At 41.1% G+C, this 20910-nt stretch overlaps 1 protein-coding gene across 2 annotated transcripts in view; it reads right to left on the bottom strand.

Annotated features, from left to right (window-relative positions):
- MTHFS (methenyltetrahydrofolate synthetase) overlaps window positions 1-20910 on the bottom strand; it is a 209384-nt gene that overhangs the window by 63340 nt on the left and 125134 nt on the right. For both annotated transcript variants that reach the window (XR_002811418.2, XR_002811419.2), the window contains exon 3: window positions 3564-3698. The gene's annotated coding sequence lies outside the window, so the exon portion shown is untranslated. The remainder of the gene's footprint in view (window positions 1-3563; window positions 3699-20910) is intronic.

The raw sequence follows: 20910 nt of genomic DNA, 5'->3' as shown, positions 1-20910 counted from the left end.
TAATTTAACCATCTGGAATTCTTCAAAAAGTGCCATCTTACTCAGCATTTGGAAATGAAGGACTTGACTTTAAATGGAAAATCTACATTTCATTGTAAAGTGAGACCTCAACATTTGTGTCCTATTCTGCACAAATCACAAATATGTATGCTTAGCGGATGGTAAAGGATAACTCCAGAAAATTCATTTCATACATGACAGGAGACATATAAATGTATAAATGGACTGAAGAATCTGAAAAATTCAACCCCTGTCCAGGGTCTCAAGGGCCCTATGATGTCTTTCCTAAGCATGTGGAATGTTCGGTGTAATATATGCTACATCATTTGCAAGTGCAGAATGACGTGTAGTCTGTGGTCTAATCCCGGGCTGGGCTACTCGTTACAGTGCTACCAACACAATTTAAATCAGTCTTGGTTTCTTGATCTTTAAAATTGGGCTGAAAACAAACCTCATGGTATTTTTATGATGCTCAGAAGTTTAAACAAAAAAATATATGTACGTTCTTGGGAAATCTTAAAGCACTATATAAATGTAACTTTCCAAATAAGTATAATTCTGGGGTCTAGGAGTTAGTAGGTCCAAAGGACCATGGAGGTGGGAAAGAGGGGCTTGAGTCCCTGCTCTTGTCACAGCTGTCATTCAGCAAGAGCAAACGCTAAGAAGCCTTGTGTGCCCTTAGTAAACACGGCAGGGTTTAGTAGGCCAGGGTGAGGAGTTTCCAAAGGTTTTCTCACAGGAGAATGATGTGGGCAAGATCTGAACTTTATAAAGCTCTCTGACAGCCTTGGAAGAAGTGCAAAGCAAGAGAGCACATCAGGATGTCGTTATGATACCCAGGGAGGAGAAATGTCACAGAGGCTAAAACCGGAGCAGGAGCAGAATAAACAAATGAGGAAAGATACCTGTAAGTGTTTAGAAGATGCAGTAGACAGGAGTAGGGTGGGTGAGGGTGAGGGAGAGGGAGGGATCTAGAATGACTCCTAGGTGTCTGTCTGGGAAAACTAAGTGGAAGGTGCTGCTATTGATTGAGATCATAAGCCCAGGAGGAAAAGCAACATTTTCTGAAATCAATAATATGTCCAGTCTTGGAAATGTTGTGTTTGAGGCACCTGTAGAATATCCACGTGGAAATAAATATCCAACAGGGAATTGGATATACTCGTCCTTAGTTTAAGACAGATGTCAAGGCAAGATAAGCCAATTTGGGAATTATTGGCACTACATTGCTAATAGCTGAAACCAGAAATCCAGATGAGATCAGCTGGTGTGGTGAACATACTGTTTTTACCTTGTATGGAAGTGTCACACATGGTCTGGCGGGGATGTCAGTCATGAACCCACCCCACAACCCTCATGCCAGACATGGCTGATTGTAGCATCCCTGTCCCCTTGCACAGCCAGGGATGGGCACTTAACCCAAGGGCTGCAAACTCACAATCTTCTCTGGGGTTGATACATGCACCTGGGGAGCATGACTACTGAATGAAGTGCTCACACAGAGGGAGACAGAACCAGCGATGGAAAGAAAGACAAAGTGCAGATAACAACACTTGAATCCTGATTTAGCCAGGCCTGAAGCAAGATTCTCCCCTCGACTTGGCAATTGTGAGCCAATCAATTTCTTTTTGTTGTTGTTGTAGTTGTTGTTGATGTTAATTTGATTTAAGTTTCCTGCAACCGAAATAGTTCTAACCAACACAGAAATTGACACCAGAGGAGACGTACTGCCAATGAAACAGCGTAAAGGGCAGAACTGGCTCAATCAAAGCGAAATGGAAGAAAATGAAGATCCCTCCAATTTTCAAATGAGAAGTTGGTGATGAATGTTGTATAGTGCAAAGCAACTGGCTGAATTCTTGTCTATCTCAGGACACAGATTGTGTTCCTACTAAGCTTGGAGCTTTAGGGAACTTGGTTAGAAATAGGTATATGGGGGATGAGGCAGTGGAACTAGGCTGGTGCAGCTGCCATGTGCAAAAGGGCCAAGAATGGGAGGCTGCTTACATAAAAGAGATTAAGTAAATAAGTAATGATATTGAAGGTAAGTAGAACTAGGCTGCTCACTGTCAGACAAGGGAAGTAGACTCGGGAAGGGAAAAGACTAGACTATAACCTGGGGCAGTGAATTGGAATTAGAGATATTAATGTGAATTCATGGATTTTAATAGAGGAAGAGACATAAATATAGAATATATATATAGATGCATGTGTATAGGTGTGTTATGGTTAAATGATCCTCTCAAAATTCATATATTGAAGTCCTAATCCCCAGGACTTCAGTATGTGACCTTTCTTGGAGATAGAGTCTTTACAGAGGTAATCAAGTTAAAATTAGGTCATTAATGTGAACCTTTATCTAATTACTGGTGTTCTTACAAAGGGAAAATTTGGAGACAGATACACACACAGGGAGAATGTCATGTGAAGAAAAAGGCAGAGATTGGAGTGATGACACAAGCCAAGGAATGCCAAAGATTGCCATCAAACCATCGAAGCTAGCGAGGAAGCATGAAACAGATTCTCTCTCTCAGCCCTCAGAAAGAACCAACCCTGCCAAGACTATGATCTCAGACTTCCAGCCTCCAGAACTGTGAGATAATAAATTTCTGTTATTTAAACCACGCAGTTTGTGGTACTTTGTTGCAGCAGGTCTAGGAAACTAATATAATATGTGTGTATGTGTACATAACTACATATACATATTTCCTAGGTCTTTCCACTAAGAGAGACAAGACCTCCTAGAAGCACACAAGATCTTCCGCATCTTGGCTTTTAAATACCATTCTTCACTAAAAGGAGCAGGACTCCTTGAGATGGAGAAATGGCTGAATCCAGGGTTAGTGCAAGGAAACTACAAGATGAACTTGAAATACCTTGACATGCCAAAAAAGTCAGGAAATGCTCAAAGAATGATGAGCACATGTCAAAAGGACACAGAAACCAGACTGAAAGGTCTCCCATGGGCCAAAGATGGAAAGATTTGAGGGTCAAAATAACTAATTATAATAATGGATTATAATCCATTGAATAAAATAAGAATCCATGGGTCTGTATTGATATAAATAAATAACTGAATAAACACATAAAGGGAAAACTCTACCTAATAATAGAATTGCAACTAGTTAGTGTAGAAGAAATGATGGAATTAGAAAAATCACCATGTGGCAAACACTAAAGTAATAATTGACTTGGGCAAGAATTATCAGTAAATGCAAAAATCAGTGAGTGGAAGTTTAATGAGGAAGAGGATGTTTACTTCCTCTCAAAGAATCTTCCCATGGGGCTGGCCCCCATGGCCAAGTGGTTAAGTTCGTGCTCTCTGCTTCAGCGGTCCAGGGTTTCGCCAGTTCAGGTCCCGGGCCCAGACCTAGCACTGCTCATCAGGCCATGCTGAGGCAGCGTCCCACCTGCCACAACTAGAAAGACTCACAACTAAAATATACAACTATGTACTGTGGGGCTTTGGGGAGTAGAAGAAAATAAATAAAATAAAATAAATCTTTTAAAAAAAAGAATCTTCCCATAAAATACATTTTAATCACAAAGCACTTATTGGTTACCTTTGCAGTGAAGAAACCAGCAGATGCCATCAACCAAGTGGTAAAAGTTAACATCGTAAGTCATGGGACAAATTGACATGTGTGCCTCCTGATATGATGCACTAAGAAGAACACAAGATTGCATCTGTGTTATTCCTGCAAAAAATAGCAAATAATTAAAATCTAATCATGAGGAAACCTCAAACAAAACCAAATTGTGGAATATCTTACAAAGTAACTAACCTATACTCTTGCAAAGTATCAAGGCAATGAAAGACAAATAGTTCAGAAAAAATTATATATATCTATATGTGTATATTATACACACATTATTACACATGTATATATACATACGTAATTTTTCTTTTTTTCTGTTTTTATGCATCTGCATATATATACACATATATGGGAGAGAGATTTAGAAAGAGACTAAGACAAACGTGGTAAAATGTGAATAATAGGGAAATCTGGTTAGGGGAGTATAGGGTGTTCTTTTCTTTCAACTTGTCTGTCAATTTCAAAATATTTTAAAATAAAAACTTAGTTTAACAAATTGGAACACACACACACACACACACACACACACACACACACACACCACATCTATCTCATGATGGTATAATGTTGTAATGTGCTTCCCACTTCTCCACTTCTTGAAGAAAAGGACACTTCATATCCAATTGCCTTGTATGAAAGTGGAAGGAGAAGGGCACATAGATTTATCAGGAGAGATCCTTTCTGCTGTGGTCATTAATGACATATCACTGTCCACATCAGATAACCACTTGTCTTTGGAAGTGCAAAAGCCAAATTCTCCACCCCAAGATAAATGTAGCACAAGCTTTGTGGGAGTGAAGAGAAAACATGGTAGAGGATAAACTGAGACCTAGGTGGAGGCAGAGACGTCAGGCTTCTCTCAAGGTTATCCAGCATAGCAGTTATTATGTGTTTCCTGCAAGTAGTAATACATAACAGAAGTTTACGTAGTGAAACCTTTTAATTACCTCACACAGCAAGATGTCTGGAGGATATGTGTTCCAATTTTGGTGAACAGATCAAGTACAACATCAAGAACAAAGCTCTCTCTACTTGTCTGCTCTGCCATCCTCAGTAGGAGAGCTTCCTGCCCTTAGTTGTACAGGATTCACATATAGTCTCAGAGAGATGGTCACCCTCTGCTGGGGTTTCCATGCTGGGCAGATGTGCATCTGAGGCCTTTGGAAGCCAATTTCCCCACCACATAGAAAGAGTGTCAGCAGGATAAAAGCAGCACACAGAGGAGCAAGCCAAGACTCAGAAAGAGAGACAGTGCCATGGCAATGCCATCTGAGCTTCAGGACCCCAGTGGCCAGAAGTCCACCTCTATATGTCCCAGTTCTTGTGCCCGTGGATCTCCCTTTCTATTCTTTCTTCTCCTTTTTGATTTAAAAGTTGAGTGGTCCAGCAATTACACTTTGAGGTATGTACCCAAAAGAATTGAAAGCAGGGACTCAAAAAGACACCCATCTTCATAGCAGGATAATTCACAATAGCTGAAACATGGAAGCAACTCAGGTGTCCAGCAATGGATGAGTGGGTAAACAAATGTGGGATATACATACATAGAATACTATTCCGACTTAAAAAGGGAGGAAATTCTGGCACATGCTACAACATAGATGAATCTCGAGGACATTAACTTAAGTGAAATAAGACAGTTACAAAAAGACAAATATTATATGATTCTGCTTATATGAGGTATCTAGAGTAGCCGAATTCATAGAGACAGAAAGTGGAATGGTAGTTGCCAGGGGCTAGAGGTGGAGAGAATGGGGAGTTGTTTAATGGGTACAAAGTTTTGGTTTTGCAAGAAGACAAGAATTCTGAAAATTGGTTGCACAACAATGTACTTAACACTACTGAACTGTACACCCAAAAATAGTTAAGACGGTAAATGTTATGTGTATTTTAACAAAATTTAAAAATTTTTTAAAAGAATAGAATGGGGTTTCTGTCATGTACAACTGAAAGTGTCCCGACTTGAAAAAGAAGAAGTAGGAAGAGGAGGAGGAAACATGTTGTAAACAAAAAGGTGATAGAGCACCGGAGAACTCGAATGCTTAAGGTGAAGCTGGAAAAAGAGTAATTGGTGTAGATGAGTGAGATGAAGATTCCCAGAAATGAAGGTGAGAAGCCAAGTGAAAATGGTGTCAAGGAACCCAAAGCAAAAGAAAGAGTTCTAGCTTGGAGGTATTAGTCAACAAATTTGAGTGGCCTTCAAGAGACCAAATAATATGAATACTAAAAAGTGTCTATTAGATTTGGCAGTTAGAAAGTTTTTCCACAGCTGATTCAGTAAAACCAAAAGAGAAGACTTTGATTACAGTGAGCTGAAGACTGAAGGCAGAGACAGCTTTTTAATGACATTTCCAGACTATCACTTAAAATCAATTCCATGAGCACAGGTTACAGGGATAACAATAGTGAGGCAAAGGTTAAGAAGCATCTCCAACGGTGGCCACATGGGTAGGAAAAAGCAGGCAGACCCGCGCTTTGCACAGCCCAGTGACCCTTTCCAGTGGACTTTCTGTTGACAGCCTGTTTTGGTGACTCAGGCAGGCCTGCTCCCTGCCTTGGCCTCTCGCCTCCCTTACAGTGTCCTGTGGACCCCCAGTCCGCTGAGCTCTGCTTGGCCACTGGCCTGTCTCTGAACTTGAGCAGAACAGTTCTAGACAGGACCAGCCTCACACCATGGCATTGAGCCCCAAATCTTCAGCCAGTAAGTCGACCCTGCCCTTTTCACCTGTTCCTACTATGGTGACATTTCCTCATTCCCAAATACCAGTGCCCCCTTCATATCCCAGTTTGGCATGAGGGCTCTGCCTTACTCCTCATGTTTATGGTAAACTCACCTGTCCCCTTCCTGCTGGTATCAGAAGACCTGTCCTATCCTCAGTGGTCCCTATCCTCCCTGTTCTCCTGCCCTGGACCAAGCCATGGACCCCTGCTACACAATGAACACCTACCATCACTTTGCATGTGATAGCTTATTTAATATTCACAATAATCCAATAAGTGTTGGACTAGTGTGGAAACTGGTGCCCAGAGAGACTAAACTGCTCAAAGTCAACTAGGTAGGAATGAGCTGACCCAGATGTCACACCCAGGACATCCATTTCCAATGCCTATGTTCTTCCATACCACATCAGTTCTCACTAATAGAATCTCATTCAGGCATGCCATAGCTGTATATCTCCATCTGAATGTCACTCACTTGTTGTCCCTATTACTAGCCTTCCCCACCTGTACAAACACTCCTATCACCCTTTTGCTCTCTATTTTGACAACTATTTTTGGCCTGAACTCCTTTATACCTGCTACTACCTTCTGAATACTGTATTTCTTTGCTACTCAACTTGTCGTCCAGAGACCAGCAGCACCAGACATCACCTGGGAGCTTGTTAGAAATGCAGAATCGGGGGCCCTGTCCCAGATCTACTGAATCAGAATCTGTATTTTAACAAGATCCCCAAGTGTGTGTGCACTGAAGTTGAGACGTGCTGCTGCTATATTTTACCTGTTAACTGGGCTTCCTCCATGACCCACGGTTACAGCTAGTCCTCCACCCTCCTATCCCTACAACCTGATGGGGGCAGGTCTCCTTCCAGATCTAAGTGCCTCTAGTTGGCCCTGTCCACACTGCAGGGTGGCCATGCCATGCAGGGTCCAGAAATATAACAGATTTCATCCATGACTCCCATAATGGGATAACACATTTTAAGACCTTTAGAAAGAATGTCTCTCCACAAGCTGGATTTATATGCTTCTTTTCTTGGGTTCCTCAGTAGAAGTGTGAATGTTTGCATCTGGAAGGGATTTTCATTTTTAGTCCTTTATAAATGAGCCAACACATGATGTCCTTTGTCACACTCTGCCTGGCTGCCCTTCATTCATTCATCAGCACCTACAGCTGGAGCAGCCCGCGTCCCCACCCCTATCCTCCCCAGCTTGCAGGATCAATGTAAACTGTGGATTTGAGGCTACAGTGTCATCACCAGTGCTGTGTGCCTGATCTGGAAGAAATGTCAGACCTCACAGCTGCCTCCTGCTTAGATCCTGAGAACTAGTTGACTTGCCTATGCTTGTACTTCTGGCTTGAGGCTCCATTCCTGAGTGTCAGTTTTGTTACCTGACCATACCCTAAGCCCTTTTCTGGAGCCCTACACTTTCCTTGACAAACTCCTCTCATTATAGTAGCTCAATCTGCTAGATGTTTAACTACCAGGCTTTACTCTACTGCTAGGACACCTACCAATTCATCTTGTCGGTTGTTTGCCTCTATCATCTAGAATCTGCCATAACCTTGGAAACCTTGCACTGATTTAAGTCTCAGACTGGCTAATGCTAGAAGAGAGGACACTCTTGGCAGGAGATCTGGGAAGAATTTCAACAGGACGTGGCTAGTTAATTTCTTTTCTTGAGATGAACAGAATGGATTTTATGTCACCATAGTTTTCATATGAATTCTTAACAACCTACAAAATGTCTTACTTAATATCACTTTTTTTGTAAGGCTCTGGATACCCCTGGGGTAATAGATAGTAGATTGTCCAGGATTCTGGCTAGAGATCATGTCTCTGGGACCTGGATGGTACCAGAACTAGGAGGGGCTTGCACTCAACCCCAGCGAGTGGCATAAATTTGAGTCAAAAGAGCACTGGGATTAAGGGAGCTCTGGAATTGCAAATAGAAAAGGGAGACAGGCAAAGAGATAAAAGTGAGGTCTAAAATAAAGGATCTCTCACTGAACTCAGCCAGACAGGAGCAAGAGGCAGAGTCTCAAGAGATTCCTGGGGGTGCGGGTACTTGAGAGAGTGAGAGGGGCCCTTCGTAGGGAACCCATAAACCTGCCATCGGTAGGGGGAGAAATGAAGGGACTAAACTGGTTCAGACCAAATAAAGCAGAACATTTTTATAAGGGGGAGATGGGAATTGAGGATATACCATAAGCCAATCATGTCTGACACTGTGATACTATTCTGAGAAGACTGAAGAACACAGAAAATATTCTAAAGAAATAAAAAGACAGTAATATTATGATGGTCACTTGTGGTGAGATGAACTGAAACATCCCCCTGCTCTTAGGGAAGAAATTTGAGGTTATATAGATACTATTTGAGGATGGCACCATCTATCCCAGATAGTTTAGACAGGACTTTCTCAAATAATATGGGGGCTCCTTGGAATGAGAGCAGAAAGGAGATCAACTGCAACGTTTCACAAAAAGTAGGGCTGACTTAATGCTAATAAGAAATGCAAATTCCTTCCAAGAGACTAGACTAGTCTTTGGAAGAAAATTAATACTTGATATGATAAAGTGTTTCATCTTGGGCATTTCAAGAAGGAATCAGATGTCATCATCACTGAAGAAGTGAAACCAGGATGTGGGTCCAAGCCAGGGCCTATCACAGAAGAAATCAAATGGACCACTAGGCCCAGCCTTATATTCCCAAAACCCTCAAAGGTACAAATTTCAATGTCATCTCCGGATGAGGTCAAATAAGAGTGACCGAGCTACACAGAGAGGACTGAGAGAAGATGCTTTCACTATGGAGCAATAGACGTGTAGCCCATCACCAAACCCATAGTACAGTGTGAATTAATTCTTCAGAATAGATTAGTTATAGAACATTTTTGTGTTAGAAGTATTCACTTGTAAAATGTAAACTTTCAAATATGATCATTTTTCACAACCCTGCTTCATCTTTCCTTCATTTTTATAAAAACAGTGCCCCTGATATAATGAGAATGACTTGGGTATTCTCAGTTGCTGGGAAGCTCCAGACAAAGCATTCACATACACACTCCCACTCCCCCAGCTATCTACCCCCAACCCACAGGATCAGACCTCATCACTCTCTGCTTTGAAGCCAGTAAAAGTTTAGGGCAAGAAAAACTCCTTAACATATGACAAAGCATGAGGGGGCAAAGGTAATGGACATAAGAAGAGACATGAGGTGAGAAGAGTGATGTGTTCTGAGGAAGGGTGCAGCCATCAGATGATGGAATTCTCATAAAGAGGACTGAGGGAGAGATAGGAAAAGGATCAGAGAGGTAAAATTGAGAAAATAAAGTGTTCACGGAGGACGCCTTCTGAAGGAGTCAATCATAAGTCTAGTCCCCCTCTTTATCCCACAAAAGGTTCAAGATGATGAATTTCCCATACAAACTCTCCAGTGCTGTACTGCTGTAGGACACTTACTAGAACTTTAAATGAGTCACCTAAACACCCCCCAGAATTCGAATTTTCCCTTCCAATCTCCTCACAATTCAGAGTTCTTGAATGCCTCCGTTTATACAGCTAATCCATGGCAAAATTAGAATGCTCTTCATTCCCAGTTCTGTGTACTTTTCTCAATACCAGAGACAGTAGATTTCATTTCACATGTCGACTATTACTAGTGGGTCATGGGTGCCTGAAGAACAGTGTTAAGAAAGATTTTGAAGTTGCCTCTAAGCTTAGTGTGAAACAGCATCATAAGTGATTAGTGATGTCTTCCATGGGAAGGAAGAGTAAAGGTAGATATGCCAGGGATCTGCTACCCCCGCTACCCCCGCACTGTCTTACACTCACTTCCTTACCCAGGGTCTGGACTCAATCCTATTTTAAGACAACTCTCTAATTAAGCTTCACACTGTCTCTATGTCTAAACCACACAATTCCTTTGGGTAGTATACAGGGTATAACTCTTAAATAATAGAGTCAAGAGAAATATATGTACAATTAAAATAGATTATAAGGGGAAAAATTTCTGCAGAAGTAGGAGGTCTTCCTCTGGAGACATGCAATTCATGTTACATTAGGACAGCATACCTTCTTTCACCTGGAAGTAATAACTCCTTTCACACAAAAATAAAACATAAAGAAGGAAAAATTAAACCCAAATCAACTCCAAATCTTGTTGGGATATAGAAGAGAGCAAGGGCATGGTTGTGTTAAAGACAGTCATTGATTTTCATTTTCAGAAATCCATTATAGACCAATAGCTATTAGAAAGCATTAATATGATGATTATGCAATAAACACAGAATATACTTACAATATACCAATATAAACTAAGACTATTCTATGATTAAATTTTGTCTGCACCTGGGAAGACACTTGAATAAAGCATGAATAAATGTAACTAGCTTGATTTGTTATAGTGATCAGAGCAAGAGTTAATTTATTTTTTCCAGTTTGGTTCCCATCAATGTTGTTCATACAACAATTTGTAAAAAGCCATTAAGGTGCCTCAGTGACAACTGGAAAACCAATTATAAATTCCTGCATCTTTGAAATGAGACTGAACCAATGGTGCAGAGCCACAGCATGGAGAAGCAGAGCCTCCGCACTCAGTTTTTTTTTCCCTAAATAAAAGGAAGGCTTGATTTAAAGAGAAAAGACATTTTTATATGAGTATCATTTATCTATGTTTTATTCTAAGAACATGGCCTATTTACAAGGGATTGCTCAAATGGCCTCTGAGCTTCATCTCATGTATTCACTGCCATTGGTTTTGTTAGACACTGACGTACTGCCACAGTACCCCAATTTTACATTAGTCACTGCCTTGGGGCAAGCTGTGCCTCTGTACAAGGCTATTCTGCATATGCTACTCTGATACCTAAAGGAGTCACATAATATTAACTGCTCCATCATCAGTGCCCTAGCAAAGCTGTATTGATTGCTAGTCCCCAAGCAAAGTCCTAGGTGTTCTGAGAGGGGCCAGGACTCAAAGCCAGTGAATGCACTTTTTGGTTAGCTCCACCCCTCCCCCAACGTGTAGCAGTTTGAGGGTGCATCCTGATGGTCAGTCATGGTGCTCCCATCCTCTTACCAATGAATGGGTCAAGACCCCGGGATGACGTTAATCAGCATAAGGTTTTCCTACGTCCTCAGGATTGACTCAACTGGGGCCAAGGAGACTCTAGAAAATGTTGCTGGAAGGTTCTTTCTTTGGATGCTGCTGCACCCACATGTGAGGTCCAGAACTCTGTCGCTAGCCTGAGAAGAGCAGAGCCAAGAGGGTCACAGGGATATAGAAAGTGCGCTACTGGATTAAGTCAGCCTCAAGATTGCCATAACTGAATTTCCAGTATCACGGCCCTTGTTGTTTATGCCAGCTTGAATTCTATCTCCTGTTGCAGCTAATTGATGGCTAGACCTCATCTCTGACCTCCCTACTGAGGAGGACAGATGAACCCAGCTGCCACTGAAAGCCGAGGCAGGCAGACAAGACCTACCTCCAGGGATTCTCTCATCCTCTCTATCCCCATCCATCTTCACTACCATCTTCTGCACATTCACACACACTCACCTGGAAATGTAAATCCAAATGACAAGAGAAGTGAAACAGATATAGAGATCATCTTCTTTAAACTTCTCACAATATTGATAAGGAAATTGAGATTCTGGGAGAAAAAGTAATTTGCCAAATACTATTCAGAGAGGCAGAACTACATCCTTTGATATCCAAAATTTCAACTCTTTGGCAAACTTTTCCCCAAAAATCACCTCCCTATTACCACCCCAAGAAGAGCTAGTTATTCCTCCTTCATTGCCACCAACATATTGTTTACCTACCTCTATTATAAAAAATCCCTAAAACATTGGCCCTCACAAGGACTGTGTACTTCTTAAAGGCAGAGACCACTGTATTCAGGCACATGATGCGTAGACTACAAGCTTCTAGCTGGACATGCAAATTTTGAAGGATGAAAATCTCACTTCTGAATACATAATGGTCCCTAATTAGCTCACAGGTAATTAGAGCAATTACCAAGGGCTGGCTGTGTGCCTAGGTTTTCTTTCCCTAGGGAACATATACCCAAATGGTTAAAACTCCTTTTCAGCAAAGATTACATTTTTCCATACATTAACATTGAATCAACTCTGATTTATAAATATGGTCACAAATGTTCCTATTTATAGCCTTCTCTGTGAGTTGTTTCCAGAAGGACATTACTTAGCTCTACCCTCAGCTCAGTAATGAGTGAGACCAGTCTGACTCAAAGACCTAGAGACAGCCATCTATGAGGTGAGCCAAGGGCCAGGGCTGGGTAGATTTGAAGTCTGTTATAAAGTTCTCACAGCCATGGGAATATTCATACTTTTTAACTCAGGGATCCCACTACCTGAAATTTTTAGACAAAGGAAATAGTCTTAAATAATGAAATAACTTTATGCATTGGCTTAGCCTGAGTTGCCCAGAAAGCTGAGCTGAAATCAACATTTATGTGCTACCACTTTATTGTCATGGAAGCAGGGATGGAGAAAAAAGGGAACAAAGCAGAAAAGGAGAAAGAACCAACATGAGGGGGGTTCATTGTCAAGCTGGCCACTGCTTGGTATTAAACGAGATTGATTATTTGATCTCACAAGACTGCCCTCTACAATGCCACATAATGACCATGAATCAGGATAGGCCATCTGTGGGGAGGAAGTGTGAAATTATCCCCTGGCCTCCATCCCCCCTTGGTCAAAGTTTTGCCCCACAGGGCATTAGTTCCTTCATACTGCCAGGTTGCACGTGTGGATGCCGAGAGGGTCCTGCAGTGTCTCACACTTCAGATTCAACAAGGAGCCCCCAGGCATGAGATGAAGTGTGGTAGGATGTGCCTACACGAAGTTGGACGGAGTCTATCCAGAGGTGGTCACCAAACAGGCAGCCAAGATGGATTACATACCCAAAAGCCATGGAGATGGAAAGCTGAGAGGTTCTGAACAGGTCTGATACACAGTGTGCTTTCCAACTAAAAAGCACAAGCTTTGCAGTTAAATCACCTTCTGTGTGAATCCTAACTCTACCATTCACTGACTGTAGGACTTAGGGCAAACTAATTTCTCTGCGCTAGAGTCCCATATCTGTTAAATGGGAATAATGCCTACCACACAGAAATGTTTCAAAGTTTGAATGAGATAATCTGTGTAATGTATGTGGCCCAGAAAATGAATTCAATAAACTAGATTCCCCTCTCCTATAGTAATAATAAATTGAAAACAACATAAGTATCCAACAATAGAGGAATGGTTAAATAAACCATGGTGCAACCAGTTAATCGATCTTTGTGCATCCTTTAAAAATTATAATGAATAAGTGGTAAAATGGAAAGCAGTTTATGTATTTTAAAAAGCAAAATACAAAAACCTGTGAGTACAGTATGGGAGGAGGGTGTTATAGGCACACAACATACCATGTGCAAATGCTTAGTGACACGAACACACATGGCATGTCTAGGGGAAAGTTGGAAAACACTAATGCGTAATGCTACTAATGAGTAACGAGTTTGGAAAATACAAATGAGTAATGTTAGTCAATTCTATTCACTCTTCTTTCTTGTTAACAGAACTCCAAATTTGTTCAGGGTGACAATATGCTCATCCTCAAGTGACAAATCACGATTTGTTCCAACCAATCTGGAAAATCCTTTTCTCCAAATTCACAACCTCCCTTGTAGCTGGAGAAGGTCATGTGATCCATTTCTAGAAAAAAATGATCTAATGAGAAGTCTGCTAGGTGGAATCTAGGAAAGCTTTGCCTACCTGATAAAAAGAGAAGTAATATGGCAGGCATTATCCCTTTCCCTTTCTTTCCATCTTGGATATAGACATGAAGTCTTGTTCTTTCCATCTTGGATATAGACATGAAGTCTTGTTCTTTCCATCTTGGATATAGACATGAAGTCTTGGACAACAGCAGTCATCTTGTGACCATGAGGTGACCAGCATGAAGGGAGCGTCAAAAAATTCAGCCCTGTGGGGGGCTGGCCCCGTGGCCGAGTGGTTAAGTTCCAGCACTCTGCTTCAATGGCCTGGGGTTTCACCAGTTCGAATCCTGGGCGTGGACACAGCACCGCTCATCAGGCCACGCTGAGGCAGCAGCCCATATGCCACAATTAGAAGGACCCACAACTAAAATGTACAACTATGTACTGGGGGGTTTTGGGGAGAAGAAGGAAAAGTAAAATATTTTTTTAAAAACCCACACACATACTAATTAAAAAAAAAACCCTCAGGCGTGTTATTTTTGATCCACTGAATCAACATCAAAAACTGCTTTCAGTCTCTTGTTATACAGTTATTTGTTTAAACCTCTATGATCAGATGTTCTGTTACTTGAAACCAAACACACACCTAACTGATATGTTAGTCAGTTTACATTCCTATCTCACTGGAATTTTACAGTAGATGTTTAAGGGATGTTTTATAATTCCCACTTACAAATAGGATAACTGAAAGCCAAAGTGACTTACACAAGGTCATCTCACTATTAAGTCTCCAAACTAGAATTCATACCCAATCCTTATTCTAGACTCTTCTACCACTTCAGTAGCAAATAGTTGTGCACAAAAGGGAGACTGTAAAGCAGAGAAAGGAACGCTGAGCCATGAGGCTAGTAAGAGGCACTGAGTCTAGGTTGTAAATGGTTTTGTGTAGCATGCTAGCAGTTTTGGCTTTATTGTATTGGTGATAGGGAACAGCAGTGTGCTAAGACCTACACTTCAGCAAAAATTGCTGCCATGTTCCCAAGGTCTTGTGTATGATAGAACTGAACAAGCATTGAATGAATGAATGAATGAATAAACCAAGAAATAATTGGATAAAACTCTCTGGGTATTTATAGAGAATGAATCAGAGTAGGCAAGGTTAGAGGCAAGCAGAGCATTTAGGAGGTTATTGCAACATCTATTCCACATGAGAGATGTAAAGGTATGAACTATGGCAGTGTCTATGGGACTAGAGAGGAAGGAACAAATTCAAAAACAATTCAGAAGACAGAATTGATAAATTCACAAAGCTTGCCACCTGGCGTTCATGACCATTCAATCAGCTTCTAGCTCCAGATCTACTCCAGAGTAATTATTTATTAAATGCCATTGAATAGAAATGCAAGTTAATTAATTTATTAATTTGCGTAACATTTTATCATTAATAAATGTCTCTGTTTACATTATTTATTTGTTTAGATCTTCCTTCACTTGCTACTTATTGTTTCCCAACAACCATGTGAGTTAAGCAAGGCAGGATTGCGCTGTGAAAAGTTGCATGAACTTATAGATGAAGAAACCAAGATTGGAAAAGACCAATTGTCAGGTTGAGTCTCTGGTCAGACCCTCCCCATCTGCTGCCCCTGCAACTCATGATCAATCCTGCACTGCAACTTAGCTGGTTCATTCCTGGCCCCAAGGTCACAGTCGGCTCTCTCAGCTTATGGCCCCAGAACAGAGGGCACGCCTGGTGTCCACTCAACTCTCTCCAAACCTCAGATGAACTGATAATCAAATCCCACGCTCAGACAGCTTTCTTAGCAAGAAAATTGAAGTCATCACTTTTAACCCAAAAACTGGTTTATAGATCTTTGTCCCACACGGATGGATCATAAACACTCTATTGAACACTCTGTCAGATATGAAACTTCTGAAAGCTTTTCAATGGACAAAGATGACTCCAAATCTTTCATAAATCTTCTCATAATGATTGTTTTTGCAGCTATTTTCCCTCTGGCTGGAATGTGTGTCAATATCTGGAATTTCTGACTAACTGCAAGTCATTCTTCAAAGCCCTGTATTGTCTGTCTCCTCCAGGAAGCCCTTTGGGGCAGACGTGGCTTGCTGCCCATCAAATATTCATGCTTCTTTTCTACAGGTTTGAGATGTTTTGGAAGAAAGGCTTCCTGGTCAGGGACTGCATTTCCAACCCTCTAAAGCCTAGATGAGCTATGTGACTGGTTCTAACCAATGAAATGTGAGGGAAAGACATGAGAGTCACTTCCAGGCTAAGATGATTAAAAACTGGGTGCATTTTCCATAATCTCTCTATTCTCCCATCAGCTGGCTGGAGTTCAACACTCATAGAGACCCTAGAAACCACAATATGTTGAAGATGCAGAGCCTCTATCAGATCGAGTCTCCAAATGTGGAATAGGATTTCCCTATCTCCTCACCCCCACAGCCCCAACCCCAATCCCCACCAACCAAGAACACCTGCAGTCAACTACTAAATAAGTAAGAAATAGCTTTTATAATGTCAAGCCATTCAAATCTTGGACTTTTCTGTTGTTGCTCCTGCTATAGCTAACATTATCATAACTAACATACCCTTCAAATCCCTTCAATGCAATTTAACATTCCTTTTTTTTTTTTTAAGCTCTACTAGCTTGATTAAAAAGCTATACTAAAGCAAGACTCCATGGCCACTCTTGTCACATTATAATATAACACAGTTATCCACGGGTCCATCTTTCCTACCAGCTTGTTTCTTATCAAAGGAAGGTATCGGATCTTTCCTAACTCCCAGCTACTGAAACAGAGTGGTTAGCCACTAATGTTTGCCAAATTAATTTTGTAATAAATAGATTAAACTCTGTAATGTTTACCAGTTTACAAAGTGTTCCCCTCTTATTTGATTTCAATTTCAGTTTTCATTCATTCAACATATGTTTGTGTAAAACTGTTTCGCCCTCTGAGTGGGGAGACTATGGCAATGCAAGTCTCATTACCCCAGTTTTATCAAAGAAAACTTTGAAGCTCTGAGAGTTTATATTGTCAGGGTGGTGTGGCTAAATACAAACGGCAGATGCCATATGGTCTGGTGGCTAGTGATGATAATCTCCAACTAATTCCCACTTAGATATATGGGGTCAGGGTACCCTAGCTAATAACTTGCCTTCTGATGTAGCAATGTTTCCTTCTCTCTGTTCTTTGAAGAATTATTAAGAGACATCACTGCCTGCTGGGGTACATGCGGGATGTTGATTCTCTCATTCTCAAGCCTGCCTCAGCCCAGACTGGGCAAGAGCCATCTCAGAAACATGGTTATCATAATACATATAATTTCTGTGTGAATTGTAGAGTGAATAGCAGGTGAGCTAGTGTCCAGCTTCCTGTCTGTTGGGTTTAGCACAGTGTGATGTACTTTGCTATCACTCACAGGTTTAAGTCCAGAAAATTAAAATGCAATACTAAACGCCAAAGGTCAGCAGACTTGCACTGGCATCACCACCGTAACAGACCTTGTTGTCTGCCTACTCAATGGGCATTCACCTCTTCTTCCTTGCTTTTTTTCCAGGGAATCCAACCTCCCCACATAGCCATGAACTCCCGCTTTAGGAGTGGGCATGTGATCCAATGCTGGCCAGTGAGATGTGAGGGGAGTTTACTGGGGACGTTCTATGAGAGATAAAAAGAGACACACAGGAAGAGGTGGTCCTTCTTTTACAAGTGATTGTGGTCAGAGTTGGATGTGATGCCTGGAATTGCTGCAGCCAACCTGTAAATGAAGGCAACATGTAGAGAGGGCTGAGCCAAAAGATGCACAGAGGAGGACAGCTGGAATTCTGAAGTTCCACACTTCAGGTCTGTTCTACCAATGGTCTCCTTGTTGTGTGAGATGAAAAATTCTTTGGTCCATTAAGTCATTTTGAGTGTCATTTTGATGTCTGGTTTACTTGAATCTGAACACTTCCTAAACAATACACTACTAGTGTTAGTTAACAACTGAATCTGGCTGAATATCACATAAAACTAAATTAAGAGAAGCCTAAACAAGCAAGGAGCTTGTTTCTCTCCTGTAACAGTAAGTCCAGAGATAGGTGATTTCTGACATGGTTAGGTGGCTCAAGGATGTCAGGAGTCAACATTTCTGAAATTACCTCGGCCTTTTCCTCCTATTTTCAAGATGAATGCTTCAGCTCTGGCCACAATATCTGTGTTCCAAGAATGAGGAAGGGCCAGAAAGAGGAAGGCATGGTACCTATACCAGGAAAGTAAAACTTTCCCAATAACCCCCAGAAACTTTTTGCTTATAGCTACTGGTTTCAAGGAGGGTGTAAAATAATAGTTTTTGATGTAGACACAATGCCATTTTTAACAACATCGTCTTTTTGTTAGTGAGAAAAAGAGGGAGAATGGCTACTGGGTAGAAAAACAGTACAGCACTCTGTAATGTTAAGGGCTAAATTCCCATTTAAATAAGAGCTAATCAGAGTCCTTAACTGGAATATCCAGAATACAGTCAAAGTAAGCAAGTAGTGGTCAAACAGTATCAAGCATGAATGATCTCTGACACAATAAAAAATCCAACAAAGGAGAAATTTTGCATCCAAAGGAGACACATACAAGGTATCTGGACAATTAAGGTGAGGGTTTTAAATAACAATCTGACCGTGGACCACAAAAAGATTATGAGGAGGCAAGAAGATGGTGCTTTGCCTCAGGCCAGAAGCTGTTTGGGTACAAACAGTTGCAAGCATAGTTAGTCCAAGGTTTACTTAATGGAAAACCTATCTGCATATGGAGGCAGGGTACAGAAAGGTGGCTCCAAAAATGCTTTTTAAACGATTTTACTCTCCTATTCAAGAAGTTTGCTGGCCTTGTTCCAGATGGAAATTGAAACCCAAGCATGCATCTTCCCATTCTCCTGATTTTTTTAATAAAATATCTAAAGATATGAAAAATAGAAAAGTCTATATCAGTGTAATGGAGGGTGCCATCAAAGGCTAGAAAATTTATGTGAGTTATGTAGAAAGAACTGGTTGGGGAAATTTCTAATCTTCTCCTAACTAATAGCATCTGAAGAAAAAGCTCATCTGCAAAGCAAGTGGGAAGTATTCCTAACAGAACCACAAAACGCACCTAATTGGCAATGGTAGGGTTTAAAGACAAACGGTGGTGGGAGGAATGTAAAGCTTCTTCTGAAGAATAGTTTATGGACATGCCCTTGTGTTGGGCACAAAGTGGTTGTCTATATTTCTCATCTCCAGCCTTTACATGGAATTAATTGAATATTAAGAAAAACAGAGGTGTAGTTGCATTGGACTCCAATGTCAGCATTGGATGAGGTGTAGTGTGCAGCTAAATAAGCTGCCCCAAAACAACACAGAGAAGAAACCATTTTGCCCAACTCTTCCCTGTGGCATGGTTGACTCCTGTAGCCTCTCCCTCTGTAATATCCACCACCAGTTAGAACTCTAACTCGAGAAAACCCAAGTCCCAACTTTTAGCAGCAGGAGCAGAGACAAAATTGCCATGGAACAGTTTAGAAGGTAGAAATCTGGACACTATTAGCCACTTAGGGAAGTCCAAGTTCTCAGAGGGCAGAATGGAAGGACTTTCCAGTGTCTCACAGCCCACACTTAGCAGGGGAGAGAGTGATTAGTAAAGCAATGACATAACCACAACTGACATCCAACAGTGGCAGTGGTGCTGCTTAGATATGACTGTGGCTATTCCAATTAACTTCAAGATCCTAGCAAAGATAGGGGAAAACAAGCATTCAGTACAGCCAGGATAGATCCTACTAAAGATCTGCCTGTGGCTGGAATTCCCTCCCATCCCTCACAGATAAACAGACATCTACTCTAAAAAACCGAACTACTGTGGGGGAAAACACTTCCTGTCCTTCTTTTCTGAAGCTAAAAGGTTTAAAAGGAATACACAGAATTTATAACAGCTCAAAACTCTGTAATGGAAAGCCATATATCTCGGTCTGCTCAAATGAAAAAACAAACAAGTCCCTGAACAAATGAAAAGATTAAGGCATTAAGAGAAAAGGAATATATCAATAATCACTTTGAATTTCAAGGTCTAAATGCACCAATTAAAAGACAGAGACTGTTGGAGGGGATCAAAACTCATGGCCCAACTACCTGTTGTCTAAAAGAAACCCACTTTAAATATAAAGACATAAAAATCGTATGTCTGACAATGGGTAAATACCCAAAATACATAAAGCACTCATAACTCAAAAGCAAAAAACAAACAAACAGATTAAAAAATGGGCAGAGAGGGGCTGGCCTGGTGGTGTAGTGGTTAAGTTTGCACTTTCCGCTTCGGTGGCCTGGGGTTTGCCAGTTCGGATCCCAGGTGCGGACATGGCACTGCTTGGCAAGCCATGCTTTGGCAGTCATCCCACATATAGAGGAAGATGGGTATGGATGTTAGCTCAGGGCCAGTCCTCCTCAGCAAAAAGAGGAGGATTGGCTGCAGATGTTAGCTCAGGGCTAATCTTCCTCAAAACAAACAAACAAACAAAAATGGGCAGAAGATTTGAATAGATATCTTTCCAAAGAAGATGAAAAAATGCCCAACAGGTACATGAAAAGGTGCTCAATACCACTAATCATCAGGGAAATGCAAAATCAAAAGCACAATGAGATATCACCTCACACCTGTTAAAATGGCTGCTATTGAAAAGACAAGTAATAATAAGTGTTGGTGAGGATGCGGAGAAAGGGGAACCCTTGTACACTATTAGTGGGAATGTAAATCAGTGCAGCCACTATGGAAAACAGTATGGAGTTTCCTCAAAAGATTAAAAGCAGAACTACCATATGATCCAGCAATTCCG

The sequence above is a fragment of the Equus caballus genome, chromosome 1, assembly GCF_041296265.1.
Source record: "Equus caballus isolate H_3958 breed thoroughbred chromosome 1, TB-T2T, whole genome shotgun sequence".
In the NCBI taxonomy this organism is placed as follows: domain Eukaryota; kingdom Metazoa; phylum Chordata; class Mammalia; order Perissodactyla; family Equidae; genus Equus; species Equus caballus.
The sequence above is the reverse complement of the archived record's forward strand: the minus strand, read 5'-3'. Positions and strand labels throughout refer to the sequence as shown.